At 41.3% G+C, this 14,741-nt stretch overlaps 1 pseudogene; it reads right to left on the bottom strand.

The window, feature by feature from the left end:
* Window positions 1–11,280: 11,280 nt before the first annotated feature.
* LOC148777597 (cytochrome c oxidase subunit FA4 pseudogene) lies at window positions 11,281–12,846 on the bottom strand (annotated as a pseudogene).
* Window positions 12,847–14,741: the final 1,895 nt, after the last annotated feature.

The following is a 14,741-nucleotide window of genomic DNA, read 5'->3' as shown; positions in this document are numbered from 1 at the left end:
CAAGATATCCAGACCTGGCTTGTTGGAAGTTTATAGATAAACCTTTGATAATGACATAACATCATCATGATCTTGACAACATATTAACTTTAGGTTAAAAGTGACTGAGAGATCACACTCCTGCCTATCCTTGTTATTCATATGTGACCTCAATAGGTTTTAAATCTGCATTTCCCTTCAAAATGAGACACTACACCCAGGAAAGATCCTTCCTGGTACTGAGGGGGGAAAGGCAACTGAAAGTGGTGAAACTGCAAATGGTGCTTTCAGAGAAAGATCTTGATCAAAAGAGGGAAATGTAAAAAATTAATAAATTGGACGAAGCCTCAGTTAGAGTCAGGAGACCAAAGTGGGAGCTCTCATATCCTGTGCTGGTAGCAGAGCCTATCAGGAAGAAGGAAGACTCCTTTTCCTGGCAAATACTCAGCCAATAAAAAACCATAGACTCTCTGTTTACTGTCGCCCTCCAAAGTCCCCTTTTCCCTTATAAAAGCAGTCTCCTTCCCCTTTCATGTGGGGACTTGCACGTGGCTTGCCATGGGTGCAGACCCTGAATTGCAATTCTTTGCTGATCCTGAATAAACCCATCTTTGCTGGAGAAATAACTGGTAGTCTATTTGTTTTAAGTCAATAGATATGAATAGCTTCAAGGCACAGATGAAACGGTAAAGTCTGGGACCCATAACACAACTCCCAGGCCATTTATTGCTGCATTGGAACTAGTTCTGTCCCTGCTTACAAAAAGGGTCTCTAAGTGATGTATGCAGTCACATCACTTATGCAGTTGAGAGCTGTTTCTTTCATGAAATGTCTCCATTTTGTACTCCAGTAGTTACATAGATTACATGATATTTTTTAGGAAGTGAAATTCCATAAATCTATAAAGTGCAGATTTGATTACCGTGGTAATCAGTCCTAGACAGATCAGGTTCACCTGCTTATAGCATTCCATAGATAAGGATTCTTTTGCTTCAAGCACTAGTAGTGTGTTTTCCTGGAGGTCTATCATTACATACTTGCAAGCAAATTGTCCAAATTATCTTCCTTCCATCTTTCCCAGGGATATTACCTCAATAAAAGAAGAGAATGTGTTACAGGCCTGCTGTTCCTCACCTTTCCAGAGTGGCAGAGCCCATAAACATCAGTGCTAGCATTCACATCCAGCTCTCTCTCACTTGTAAGTCCATTATTTCCAATACGTCACACTCTGTCCAAACTTTAGGAGGTCCTAGCTAGGGGATTCCACAAATATGAATACCTTTTCATATGTCTTTATTTTTAATTTTAGTGAACATAGTCATCAACATCTCTCAAACTACTGTGAATAGTCCTTCACAGGATTCTTTCTGCTGCTAATACTGACAGTCCAACAATCTGGTTTGTAGAGGAAAGAAGAGAGAAGGCAAAAAGAAAAGATGTGGGGGGAAGAAAAGGTGGAGGAGCCAACTAATGATGTTTTATCTGATCTCCATATTGAAGTGGGTGACTTTTCTGTAATAGATAGCTGGATAGTAAGTATTGTAGTCACTTATTTGTTTCAATAGATGATAAAGTGGTATTTTGTTTATAAGAGTGGCACAATAATCCTTGGAATTTAATTTTCAGGAAATAGCAGGACTTCTACTAACTGTAGACAGCACTTAGTTTCGGCATCGTGAGCCTCTCTTCTCCATGTTGAGGCAGTGATGTCACTGATATTGGCAGCTTGAAATTGGCCATGATAGCAGTATTTGCATGACAGAAATGATCAAGTACTACAAACCAGAGCTTCTTCTTCCCAGAAAGCTGGCTGATGAATATTTACCAGCTCAACAATATTAGTAGGTAGGTAGTCCAGACTTTCTCATTTCTGTACTTCGCGTTAAGCTGGTGCTAGAATTAGAAACTCAAACGAAGAATCAAAATATTAGCTATAGTAGACAATTAGAATTTACATGTATTGAATTTTCTAGGAAGGGCAATAAGTAACATCCCTTTCTTCTTCCCTCCTGAATTTGGAATCAAGGGAAAGACAGAAGATCAATATCTCAACTAATGACTAGCAAACCTGATAAGAGCCACAGCCTAACTCTGCAGCCAAGCTAGTGTCCAAATTCCTTGCGCCTGAACTGAGTTCACCTACCACGTTGCTGGCAGGGCTGGACCATCACAGGCTGTGGCTCTGTCTCCAAGGAGCAAGCCACTTCCTGCCTGTTTAGAGCACGGAATGTTCTTTTCTTAAGGTCAGTCCATCCTAAGAGATTGAGAGAAAAAGGAAAAAGAGCTGGACCCTGCCCACTCAGTTCCTGCTTCCTAGGTATTCCGATCAAACTAATGGGTAGGTCACTTCTCTTCTCTTTGGTAGGAATGATGACAGTGAAAGTGAAAGTTGCTCAGTGGTGTCTGACTCTTTGTGACCCCATGGACTATACAGTCCATGGAATTCTCCAGGCCAGAATACCAGAGTGGGTAGCCTTTCCCTTCTCCAGGGGATCTTCCCAACCCAGGGATCGAACCCAGGTCTCCTGCATTGCAGACGGATTCTTTACCAGCTGAGCCACAAGGGAAGCGATGACAGCAAAGGGAGGCACAAAGGAAGCTCCTACTATATGGGGCAGGGTAGGAGCTTAATTGTGGAAGAGAATGGGTTGCCATTTGTGGAAGATAATACTGCCCAAATACAATATATTTTATATGAATCCCCTTTCTTACCACTTACTAAAATAAGACATTGGTCATAAGCATCAGACACTTTGGTCTGTAATGCTGCTGGATTGAACAGTTGAGATGAAAGGGTGAGAAAGTTTTTAAACCTTTCTATTGGTGCTGCTAGTGTATTTTTACTGACAGAAGCATCTAAAGTATATGCTGCTGCTGCTGCTAAGTCACTTCAGTCACGTCTGACTCTGAGTCACCCCATAGACGGAAGCCCACCAGGCTCCACAGTCCCTGGGATTCTCCAGCAAAAACACTGGAGTGAACATTTCCATCTAGGCAGTTTTGATTTCCCTCTAGTTTTTTTTAAGTTGTTAACAAAGCGTCTTGTCTTATACCTACCAACGTTAAAATATCAAACTCCTGTGAACATTTCCTCCAAGCAACCAGTTAATTCATTGAAAAGGAGAGAAACAAACCAAGCATTTAGTTAAATGACTTACTGTGTAACTGATTTGACTAGCTGGGTTGAAAGGATTGACATCAGTTCTGTCTGAGTTGTTAATCCAGCTGCTTTGCAGAGCAGACAGCCTCTCTTTCTCTGTCAAATCGCAGCACACTAAAATTTTGTCTACATTCCCAGTTTCATGTGGAAATGTTGAAAAGAATGCTACAATCCAGATATTTTTTTAATAATTGCACATATGGTACATTATCCTTTGTATTGAGCACTGTGTTTTCTCTTGGGGGCCTAAGATAATTTTAGGCTTTTATATGTCTCCTGGGTTTTCATTTCTGGTCCAATCAGGTCAGACAGCAAACGGAAAGTCTTTATATTGGACTCATCTAACAAGCATGGCCTTTGGAGAATGGATGTTATCTAAGCAGCATGCATTCTTTGAAAGACTGATTTGGGGGATCACTAGATCACATCAAAATCCAATCTAAGTTGGTGTGACTTGGCTGTGGACATCTGCAGACCATTTTCTCATCCACAGGAAATGAGGTGGTCCCTTCTCAGTGCTGCAGGGCCTCAGAGCTGGTACCAAGTGGCACCATTGTTAGCAAGCTCAGAGGCAGGCCGGGGACAGGGTAGTCATCGCGACACTCTATCTCTGTGCCCGGGTGAGGCAGCACTGGTGCACCACGTGAGGGGGCTTGTTGTCCTGTGCATGTGGCCCCAGATGAATAGCACCAGGGCACCTTGGCTCTGGTGTGAACTGCCTGTCCTGTTCACAAACTCAAGCCAGCAACATCGCTTAGGAAAATTAATGCATTTTTTCTTTCTTCCACTTGATGGACTTTGTTTTAGGGACTATCTCATTCCCTTCATCCCATTGAAAAAGTATCATATTGATCATAATATTGACAGAGATTAATATTCCTTTGTTGTTATTTTACTACAACAGTCCTGTAGAAAAGAATTACTGCTTCCTGGGAACGTAGGCTATTTATTGGGAATTGCAGGCTCTGGTTGGCATAGAATTTGCATCAAATTTGCACATTGTTCATTTATAGTAAAAAGTCATAGATGCCTCTTCACACTCTAATTTCCTTCCCCTCAATACCTTGAACAACTCCTTTTAAAAGCTCTTCCTTAGTTTCTCTATCTTCTTCATTTCAAATTAAAAAAAATTCTACAGGAAGGTCTCTGATTATATATATGAAACAGTGACATTTCAGAGATGATACATAGATGAACAGAACATTAAATCCTACACTTTGATGAGTTTATGTTTGGAGTTGCAGCTAATAGTGTCATCTTTTATTGCATGCTTATTAAGATACATTGTCATTTTATTAGGGAAATATTAAATGATCATTATTATTGAAGACAGATTGTTGACAGTTATTTACATAACTGAGACTCTGGTTACTTTATAGATCTGTGGCTTTGTTTTGAATTCCCTTTTGTCAGTTTTTCAACAAATATTTTATGGATACCCACCATGTACCCAGGGGTATGCTCTGGACTAAGGATGAACTTTGACAGAGTGCCTGATGAACTCTGGACGGAGGTTCGTGACATTGTACAGGAGACAGTGACCAAGACCATCTCCATGGAAAAGAAATGCAAAAAAGTAAAATGGCTGTCTGAGGAGGCCTTACAAATAGCTGTGAAAAGAAGAGAAGCGAAAAGCAAAGGAGAAAAGGATAGATATAAGCATCTGAATGCAGAGTTCCAAAGAATTGCAAGGAGAGATAAGAAAGCCTTCCTCAGTGATCAATGCAAAGAAATAGAGGAAAACAACAGAATAGGAAAAACAAGAGATCTCTTCAAGAAAATTAGAGATTCCAAGGGAACATTTCATGCAAAGATGGCTCAATAAAGGACAGAAATGGTATGGACCTAACAGAAGCAGAAGATATTAAGAAGAGGTGGCAAGAATACACAGAAAACTGTACAAAAAAGATCTTCACGACCAGGATAGTCACGATAATGTGATCACTGACCTAGAGACAGACACCTTGAAATGTGAAGTCAAGTGGGCCTTAGAAAGCATCACTACGAACAAAGCTAGTGGAGGTGATGGAATTCCAGTTGAGCTATTTCAAATCTTGAAAGATGATGCTGTGAAAGTGCTGCACTCAATATGGCAGCAAATTTGGAAAACTCAGCAGTGGCCACAGGACTGGAAAAGGTCAGTCTTCATTCCAATCCCAAAGAAAGGCAATGCCAAAGAATGCTCAAACTACCGCACAATTGCACTCATCTCACATGCTAGTAAAGTCATGCTCAAAATTCTCCAAACCAGGCTTCAGCAATATGTGAACCATAAACTCCCAGATGTTCAAGCTGGTTTTAGAAAAGGCAGAGGCACCAGAGATCAAATTGCCAACATCCGCTGGATCATGGAGAAAGCAAGAGAGTTCCAGAAAAACATCTATTTCTGCTTCATTGACTATGCCAAAGCCTTTGACTGTGTGGATCACAATAAACTGTGGAAAATTCTGAAAGGGATAGGAATACCAGACCACCTGACCTGCCTCTTGAGAAACCTGTATGCAGGTCAGGAAGCAACAGTCAGAACTGGACACGGAACAACAGACTGGTTCCAAATAGGAAAAGGAGTACGTCAAGGCTGTATATTGTCACCTTGCTTATTTAACTTATATTCAGAGTACATCATGAGGAACGCTAGGCTGGAAGAAGCACAAGCTGGAATCAAGATTGCCAGGAGAAATATCAATAACCTCAGATATGCAGATGACACCACCCTTATGGCAGAAAGGGAAGAGGAACTCAAAAGCCTCTTGATGAAAGTGAAAGAGGAGAGTGAAAAGTTTGGCTTGAAGCTCAACATTCAGAAAACAAAGATCATGGCATCTGGTCCCATCACTTCATGGGAAATAGATGGAAAAACAGTGGAAACAGTGTCAGACTTTATTTTTTGGGGCTCCAAAATCACTGAAGATGCTGATTGCAGCCAGGAAATTAAAAGACGCTTACTCCTTGGAAGGAAAGTTATGACCAACCTAGACAGCATATTAAAAAGCACAGACATTACTTTGCCAACAAAGGTCCGTCTAGTCAAGGCTATGGTTTTTCCAGTGGTCATGTATGATGTGAGAGCTGGACTGTTAAGAAACCTGATCGCCGAAGAATTGATGCTTTTGAACTGTGGTGCTTGAGAAGACTCTTGAGAGTCCCTTGGACTGCAAGGAAATCCAACCAGTCCATTCTAAAGGAGATCAATCCTGGGTGTTCATTGGAAGGACTGATGCTAAAGCTGAAACTTCAATACTTTGGCCACCTCATGCGACGAGTTGACTCACTGGAAAAGACTCTGATGCTGGGAAAGGTTGAGGGCGGGAGGAGAAGGGGAAGACCGAGAATGAGATGGCTGGATGGCATCACCGACTCTGTGGACATGAGTTGAGTGAACTCCGGGAGTTGGTGATGGACAGGGAGGCCTGGCTGCTGTGCTTCATGGGGTCTTGGAGAGTCGGACACGACTGAGCAACTGAACTGAACTGAAGGTTGAACTGGTGACCTACAGACTAAGCTTAGTATCCTCCCTGCTTGCATCTCAGAGTCTAGATGTGGAGATAGATAAGTGAAAGATAATAATTAGGGGTAGAATAGCCATCCTCACTGGGCTGAAATTGAGGCTTGGCTACATTGAAATGTGAAACAAAGCCGTGTCTCTTTCTTAAGATCATACTCTTTCCACATAATAGGTAGAGAACTTGAAAATGTGTTTAAAATTGTATATGGGCATATTCAAGCATATCTGGTGTGAGATTGTTTGTCACATTTGAAATGTGTCAGGGGACAGGATAGAAGCCGTATTATGGGAAGGTGGACTCTGGTATGCTCAGCCAAACTTTGCAAAAGGACTGAGCAGGGGGTGGGGGCAATTTCCTGCTTCATACATACTGTGGCCTTGACCTCTGAACTCTTTCTGTCTTCTAGCATCCTGTATTTCTGTGTGCGAGTTAAAAATTTCTCCTGTTTTGAAGTTTAAGCAGGACTCTAAATCAGTGGTCTCCAACATTTTTGGCACCAGAGACCAGTTTTGTGGAAGACATTTTTTCTATGAATGGGGGTGGAGGTGAAGATGGTTCAGGCAGTAATGCGAGTGATAGATAAAACTTTGCTCTCTTGCCTGCTGCTCACCTCCTGCTGTGTGGCCCAGTTCCTAACAGGCCACCCTGGGGGACTGGGGATCCCTGCTCTAAACAATCTCCAATAGAGAATAAAGTGTATCTTCTTTACAAGAGATTACAGAGATGTTACAGCATGGTGAAGATGGCTAGTATCAGTAGTCAATGCAATAAGCATCAGCAATCTGCTTCTCAGTAGGGACCGTGCATAGCTTGGAGTGGCTGAGGCCAGCAGTGCTCTACGGTTTAGATTGCCAGTAGCCAGCAGATGTAGTGATAAACTGCAGCGGACCTCTTCTGTGGTATCTCTCTAAAGAGTTTTGCACCTTTGAACACTTTCTAAGGCCCCTCAAAAATATTGCATGAAATGGTGTCAGGGACACGAGTGCAAATGGTGACACAGACTGATTCTTAAGAGTGTGCAAGACCTTTCTTGGGAACTCCTAACGGCTCCCACATGACCTCAAAAGGGAGCCCCTTTAAGAACTGGGTGGGGGCTTATCACACTCAAGATTTGCTATGAATATTAATGAAACATCTATTCCCAAAATGGGAAGCACTCTTCAAGCCTGGATCAAATCTTGGTTTTTGTTCCCTTTCTTTCCCAGTCCCATTCCTGTGCTGTGGTGGATGTGCCTCTATCCTCCAGTGAATTCCATCACTTTGGCAGTTTTAAAACAAGACCTCACATTATTTGGCCCACTTTCCACTAAGAGGCAGCATCTACAGTCCTTCCCCTAAATCTGAAGAGATTTGTGACTCCTAAACCAATAGGATAGAGTATAAAAGTGTCTAAATGGTGCTGCGTCACTTCTCAGGTTAAGACTTCTTGTGTTTCTTAGAGGCCCGATCTTCCATGTAGGAAGTCCCACTTCCCGTGGTCACCTTGCTGGAGAGGGGAGAGGCAGCCTGTAGTGCTCTGGTGGCAGTCCTGGCTGAGTCCAGCTTTCCAGACAGCCCTGCCAAGGAGCCAGACTCGTGAGTGAACCATCTTTTCTCCTCCAAATCCACCATCTGTCAGCTAACCACTGAGTGACTTCCATTAGAGGAAGTGGAAGTGCTTCTTCCTTTACCAGAAGAAACAGAAGAATCCCCCAAAAGCCCTTAAAAATACTGCTTTTCCATCTCATCTCAATTATTAGGGTTCATCTAACTTAAAAAAAATCTTATTTTTAATTAAAAGTTTTCAAGTAGGAACTGTAAGTAGAGAAAGTTTCTCTTTCAAATATGTTCAAGCCCAAAAATCATGATATAACAATGATTGTTGGTTCAAGTCACCATTTTGGGGGTGAGGTTGTCACCCAGCAACAGATAAATAGAACAATTTCCTCAGGATCTGCTTTTGGAGAAGTCTGTTGTGTTCTGAAATTATGTATTCTTGTTCCTGAAATTCAGAATTGCATTTTGGGTAATACAGAATGTAAGGGGTTAAATGATATCTGAAAGTGAAAGTGTTAGTCATTCAGTTCAGTTCAGTTCAGTTCAGTCGATCAGTCATGTCCAACTCTTTGCGACCCCATGAATCACCGCACGCCATCCATCACCAACTCCTGGAGTTCACTCAAACTCATGTCCATCGAGTAGGTGATGCCATCCAGCCATCTCATTCTCAGTCTTCCCCTTCTCCTCCCGCCCCCAATCCCTCCCAGCATCAGAGTCTTTTCCAGTGAGTCAACTCGTCGCATGAGGTGGCCAAAGTATTGGAGTTTCAGCTTCAGCATCAGTCCTTCCAATGAACACCCAGGATTGATCTCCTTTAGAATGGACTGGTTGGATCTCCTTGCAGTCCAAGGGACTCTCAAGAGTCTTCTCCAACACCACAGTTCAAAAGCATCAATTCTTCGGTGATCAGCTTTCTTCACAGTCCAACTCTCACATCCATACATGACCACAGGAAAAACCATAGCCTTGACTAGACGGACCTTTGTTGGCAAAGTAATGTCTGTGCTTTTTAATATGCTGTCTAGGTTGGTCATAACTTTCCTTCCAAGGAGTAAGCGTCTTTTAATTTCCTGGCTGCAATCAGCATCTTCAGTGATTTTGGAGCCCAAAAAAATAAAGTCTGACACTGTTTCCACTGTTACCCCATCTATTTCCCATCATATCCAACTCTTTTGTGACCCCATGGACTATAGCCCTCCAGGCTCCTCTGTCCAGGGAAGTTTCCAGGCAAGAATACTGGAGTGGGTAGCCATTCCCTTCTCCAGGGGATTGAACCCGAGTCTCCAGGATTACAGGCAAATTCTTTACCATCTGAGCCACCAGGAAATTCTAAATGATGTCTAAATAGTCTCAATACTATATCTCAGTTACGTTATGGCTTAAGTTGTCCTTTATGGGCTGATCTGAGGACCTCATCACCAATAAAGAATGATGTACTCAACACTTAACTAGCAAATGCATTTCTGGAGTTCACCTGTTTGTTAGTTGGGAACTGTTTATATTGAAGGCAACTGTAGTGCTGGGAATAAACTTAGCTCCACAAAGCAGTGCTGTAAATTGGCCCGTGTAAACTGAGTGAATGTGGCTCCAGAAAGGATGGCAGGGCCAGCTGCATTAGCCCATTTTTCTGCAGTGCCCTCACCTTCAAACTGTGCTCTGCGTTAGCTGGGGAGTCTCACCCAGCTGCTCTTGGCTGCTCAGTAACATTTCGTTTGTGTTTCTTCTATGGTGCTGCCTCAGACAGTAAACAATTTGCTTGTAGTGCAGGAGACTTGGGTTCCATCCCTGGGTCAGGAAGATTCCCTGGAGAAGGGAATTGTTAGTGAATTCTGGGAGTTGGTGATGGACAGGGAGGCCTGGCGTGCTGTGATTCATGGAGTCGCAAAGAGTCGGACACAACTGAGCGACTGAACTGAACTGAACTAGCATTCTTGCCTGGAGAATCTGAGGGACAGAGAAGCTTGGCAATCTACAATCCAAAGGGTTGCAAAGAGTCAGACACAATTGAGCATCTTACACACACACACACACACACACACGGTGCTTGCCACACTCTGTCTTGAATTTTTATTTTTGCATATTTATTGTCCTCTATTTTACTAACTTGTAAGCTTCTTGAGAGCGGGGGTTATGCTTCATAAATTTTTTACCATTGCACAGTGCATGAGAGATAAACATTTGTTGACTAAATGGATAGCTCTTTCCTAAAATGACTGCAACAGTCAATGGATGATGTTCTAACCTTAAATCTCCAGCCTGCAGAACTGCTTTCCTTTCTCTTCATGATTTGGAACCACAGAGTGTCAGAGCTGGCTGGGACTCAGGGATCATTTACAGATGGAGGAGCCGGGAACAGGGTCTGCCGAGTGAGTGTGAGAGCTGGGACTGGAGCCCAGGTGTCCTGAATCCACGCCAGAGCTGCTGCCACCAAACTCAACAGCCTCTTCGTGTCATTGACTTACCCCCATCTCCATCCTGGCAACCGTGACGAGGTACCAAAAGTAGCTGCTCCACAAATCTCTATTCAGGTTTTCATCTTCGACCATTGTTAAAGTCCTTTACTTTTGCTTTCCCAGCCCCCCTCAATTATTGTGGTTATGCCATTTTAATAATGCATTTTCGAGTACTGATTTTCAAGTGTGAACTTGGTGGGGGTGTGTCTCCCACAAAAAAGAAGTTTTCCTAATGCTCTCAGACCCACATTAAATGCATTTTTTGATTCATTAGGTATTCATCACATATTTGTCACTAGTGTTAAAACAGGCTTCTCAGTGATCTTTTTTCTATTTCTCATGCTATTATTAATTTGTTTTTAAAATACTCAAAATCATCATTTATTTTTATTTCTTTTTTCCCTTAAATTCCAATAGTTTATTTCCCATATCCTAAGCTATGAAGTTCAGAGTAGCGTTTCAGCATTAAATAATGACACATATCAAGCTTCAGACTATTTATCCATCAGTGTAAACCCCAACACAATATATCAACATGATTTCTTGAATTCAGAGGGGAAATAATTCTTGGTTAAGTGGAAAATTGTGCAGATGGCTTCTGGAAGACCTTCATTCTAAGCTGCTTTATACTGAAACATTTCATTTAGAAGTCTGGACATTCTCTCTTCAGTTTGCTTTGATCTACATCCACAGAGTAGAACTTGTACTGATCATTAGGACCTAGTTCGTTCCAGGGTTCTGGGTTATTCTTTCTGTCCCAACTGACGTAGGGATTGAACAATGCCAGGTGCATGGCATACAGTGCTGCTCCAGTTGCTCCACTCCAATAAGTATGAAGAATGGGATCAAGCTAGGATGCTTCTTGACCTGACCTGTGATCTCTCTGAGTGTGGTTGTGACAGAGGCCTCGAGTCCAAACTGAGAGAGCTCTTTTTATTTCTTATTCAAAATGTTTGCAGTTGTTTTGTGTGTTCTTTCCATTCACTTATTCATCCACTCATTCAGTAAATACTTGTTGGAGCTCTTACAGGCACTGCCCTAGGAACTGGGGATAGAGTGCTTGATGTGAGGGGAAAGGTCCCTGTCTTCACAGAGATTGCAGTATTTCTCCCTTCTAGCCCCACTCCCAGCATCTGGGGTTTTGCTGTTCATATGCGGTGCTTGTTCACGTCTTTGTGTTCAGGCAAGACCATTCCCGAACTCTGGAGTGTCCTCTCACCAGAAGAACAGCCATTCTTCCTTCAAGGTCTAGATATTTTTCTCTCATCAAGTTTTCCACTGCCCAGCCACACTAGCCACCTTTCAACAGCTCAACAGCACCCAGATTCTTATAATAAAGACATAAAACCAGGCTACAGTATATATGAATGCAATTCTAATGAGAATACCGAGATGTTATTTAAAAGAAAACTCAAAAGATATTTTTATCTTTTTTAAAGTAATATATGCACGTTAAAAATTCAGTTGTATAAAGTTCCAAATTACTTCCTTCTATAGAGGAAACTATGGTTACAAGTTGTAATCTCTTCCAGATTCATACCCTATGCATATATGAATAGGAATCCTAAGAATTTTGTGGACAGAATTATTTTAGGTTCATTTGAAAAAAAAAAAAAACCAGGAAACAAGAAAACTATGCAGAAGAAGAGTGGAAGGGGAGGAAAAGGTTTTCTTCAACTCTCTTATGGTCCTTGGGTGGATCTGAAAATTAAACTGACACAGCAGACTAATAAGAGAAGGCGATATAGGGAGGGCACCTCTGACATGAAGGTGTTAAGATTTTGTTTCAGGAGAGGACAGGGCAGGGGAGGTTAGAGAGACATTCTTGTTTGTGCTATTTTCTCAGACTTTTTCAGCTTGAAATATTCAATAGGTGTCATTTTTTGGGGGTACAGTGTCCTGAATTCCATCAATGACTGCTTCACCATACTTACTGATTGCTTCCCTGGTGGCTCAGATGGTAAAGAATCTGCCTGCAATGCAGGAGACCTGGGTTGGATCCCTGGGTTGGGAAGATCACCTGGAGGAGGGCATGGCAACCCTCTCCAGTATTCTTGCCAGGAGAATCCCCATGGACAGAGGAGCATGGTAGGCTACAGTTCATGGGGTTGCAAGGAGTCGGACAGGACTGAGCGACTAAGCACAGCACAGCACTGATCACTTACCCGGTGCTAGGAACTACTCTGAACTCTTTACTTGCATTAGCCATTCAATCCTCATAACAATCCCTGAGTTAAGTACTATTGTTATCTCCTACATACATACACACACATATCTATATCTATATACATCATATATGGGCTTCCTTAGTAGCTCAGTGGTAAAGAATCTGCCTGTGAATGCAGGAAATGGGGTTTCAATCCCTGGGTGGAGAAGATCTCATGGAGAAGGAAATGGTAACCTGCTTGGGTATTCTTGCCTGGGAAATCCCATGGACAGAGGCACCTGGTTGGTGGAGTTTGATCTAAATCCAGATCTTTAATTTCAAGAGCTCCTTCCCCATTTTTATCTCTTCCAAGCCAGCTCAAGAGTTTCTCCATTATGAAGCTTTCATCACTCACTCCCCAGGTAGACTTACCTCTATGCTTGTTCCTTACTTTAGCATCTATCAGAGTTAACTGTGTTACATGTTTGCTTGTTTGTCTGCATTTTGCTAGAAAGTAATCCTTGTAAGGAGAGACTATGTTTATGTACTTAGTATCTTTTGTGCTTGGCACAAAGTCAGGGCTTGTTGAGTGGAGGGTCAACTTTAAAGGGAAAATTTACCTTCTCTGGTTTAGTTCACCAACCTATTTATAGTGCTGTTTAAAAATATCGTTATTCTAGTCAGAAACCTTTAAAAAACCTGATATTTCAGGAAATTATAAACTCTCTTCTTTTTTTTTTTTTTTTGGAGATCACCTTAAATTTATTTGTTCAGAGAAAGCAAATATGATTGTCTAACTCTTCTCTCTTGAATTTCATTTTTTTATAAACTTTTAATTTAAAAAATATTTATTTATTTTAATTGGAGGCTAATTACTTTACTATATTGTAGTGGTTTTTGCCATACATTGACATGAATCAGCCATGGGTGCATATGTGTCCCCCATCCTGAACCCCCTTCCCACCTCCCTCCCCATCCTATCCCTCAGGGTCATCCCCATGCACTGGCCCTGAGCACCCTGTGTCATGCATCAAACCTGGACTGGCGATCTATTTCACATATAGTAATATACATGTTTCAGTGCTATTCTCTCAAATCATCCCACCCTCGCCTTCTCCCACAGAGTCCAAAAGTCTGTTCTTTACATCTGCGTTTCTTTTGCTGTTTTGCATACAGGGTCATTGTTACCATCTTTCTAAGTTCCATATATTTGTGTTAATATACTATATTGGTGTTTTTCTTTCTGACTTACTTCATTCTGCATAAACCCTCTTCTGCTGAACCTTAGTCAGGGGGGGACCCCATAGGACTGGTATATTTAAATCAGCTTTGAGTGGGTTAAGCTGTCAGATCAAGTATTTACATTCATAATAAAAATATTTTCCCCTTAGTCTGTATTCACTCCTCTGCCCATCAAACACACACAAACATTGCTGACAGACCCAAAATTAGCAGTAGGAAAAAGGTATGTCATATTCATTTTTCAACATCTACTTCTATTTTGATTTCCCTAATGGAAAGTATTGTTTAAAAAATTGCTATAAAGGTAATACCTAGCTATTGTAAGAAAATACTTTCAATGAAGAGATTTTTTAAACATTTATTTACTTTTAAATTGAAGGATAATTGCTTTATAGTAATGAAGAGATTTTTAAAGAAGAAAATGAAAATCACCTGAAAACTTATTATCTAGTAATTAATACACTTAGCACTTTAGCAATACATGTTTTTTCAGACATTCTTCTGTGTCCATGCACAAAAATATTTTCTTCAAGAAAAAGATCATATTAATCATACTACTTTGAACTTGACTTTTTCATCTAAAATGAATCTGGTCATTTTCCATATTAATAAATAATTTTATAGTATTTTTTATCTGGATGTATCATAAGTTATTGAACCAATTTCCTATTGATGAAAATTTAAAGTTGTTTTTTTCACTGGTATAAAAATGTGTC

The sequence above is a fragment of the Moschus berezovskii genome, chromosome 6 (assembly GCF_049115385.1).
Source record: "Moschus berezovskii isolate FMDL1 chromosome 6, NW_MosBer_1.0, whole genome shotgun sequence".
Lineage (NCBI taxonomy): Eukaryota > Metazoa > Chordata > Mammalia > Artiodactyla > Moschidae > Moschus > Moschus berezovskii.
Note: the sequence above shows the minus strand (reverse complement) of the source record. Positions and strands in the feature narration are given on the sequence as shown.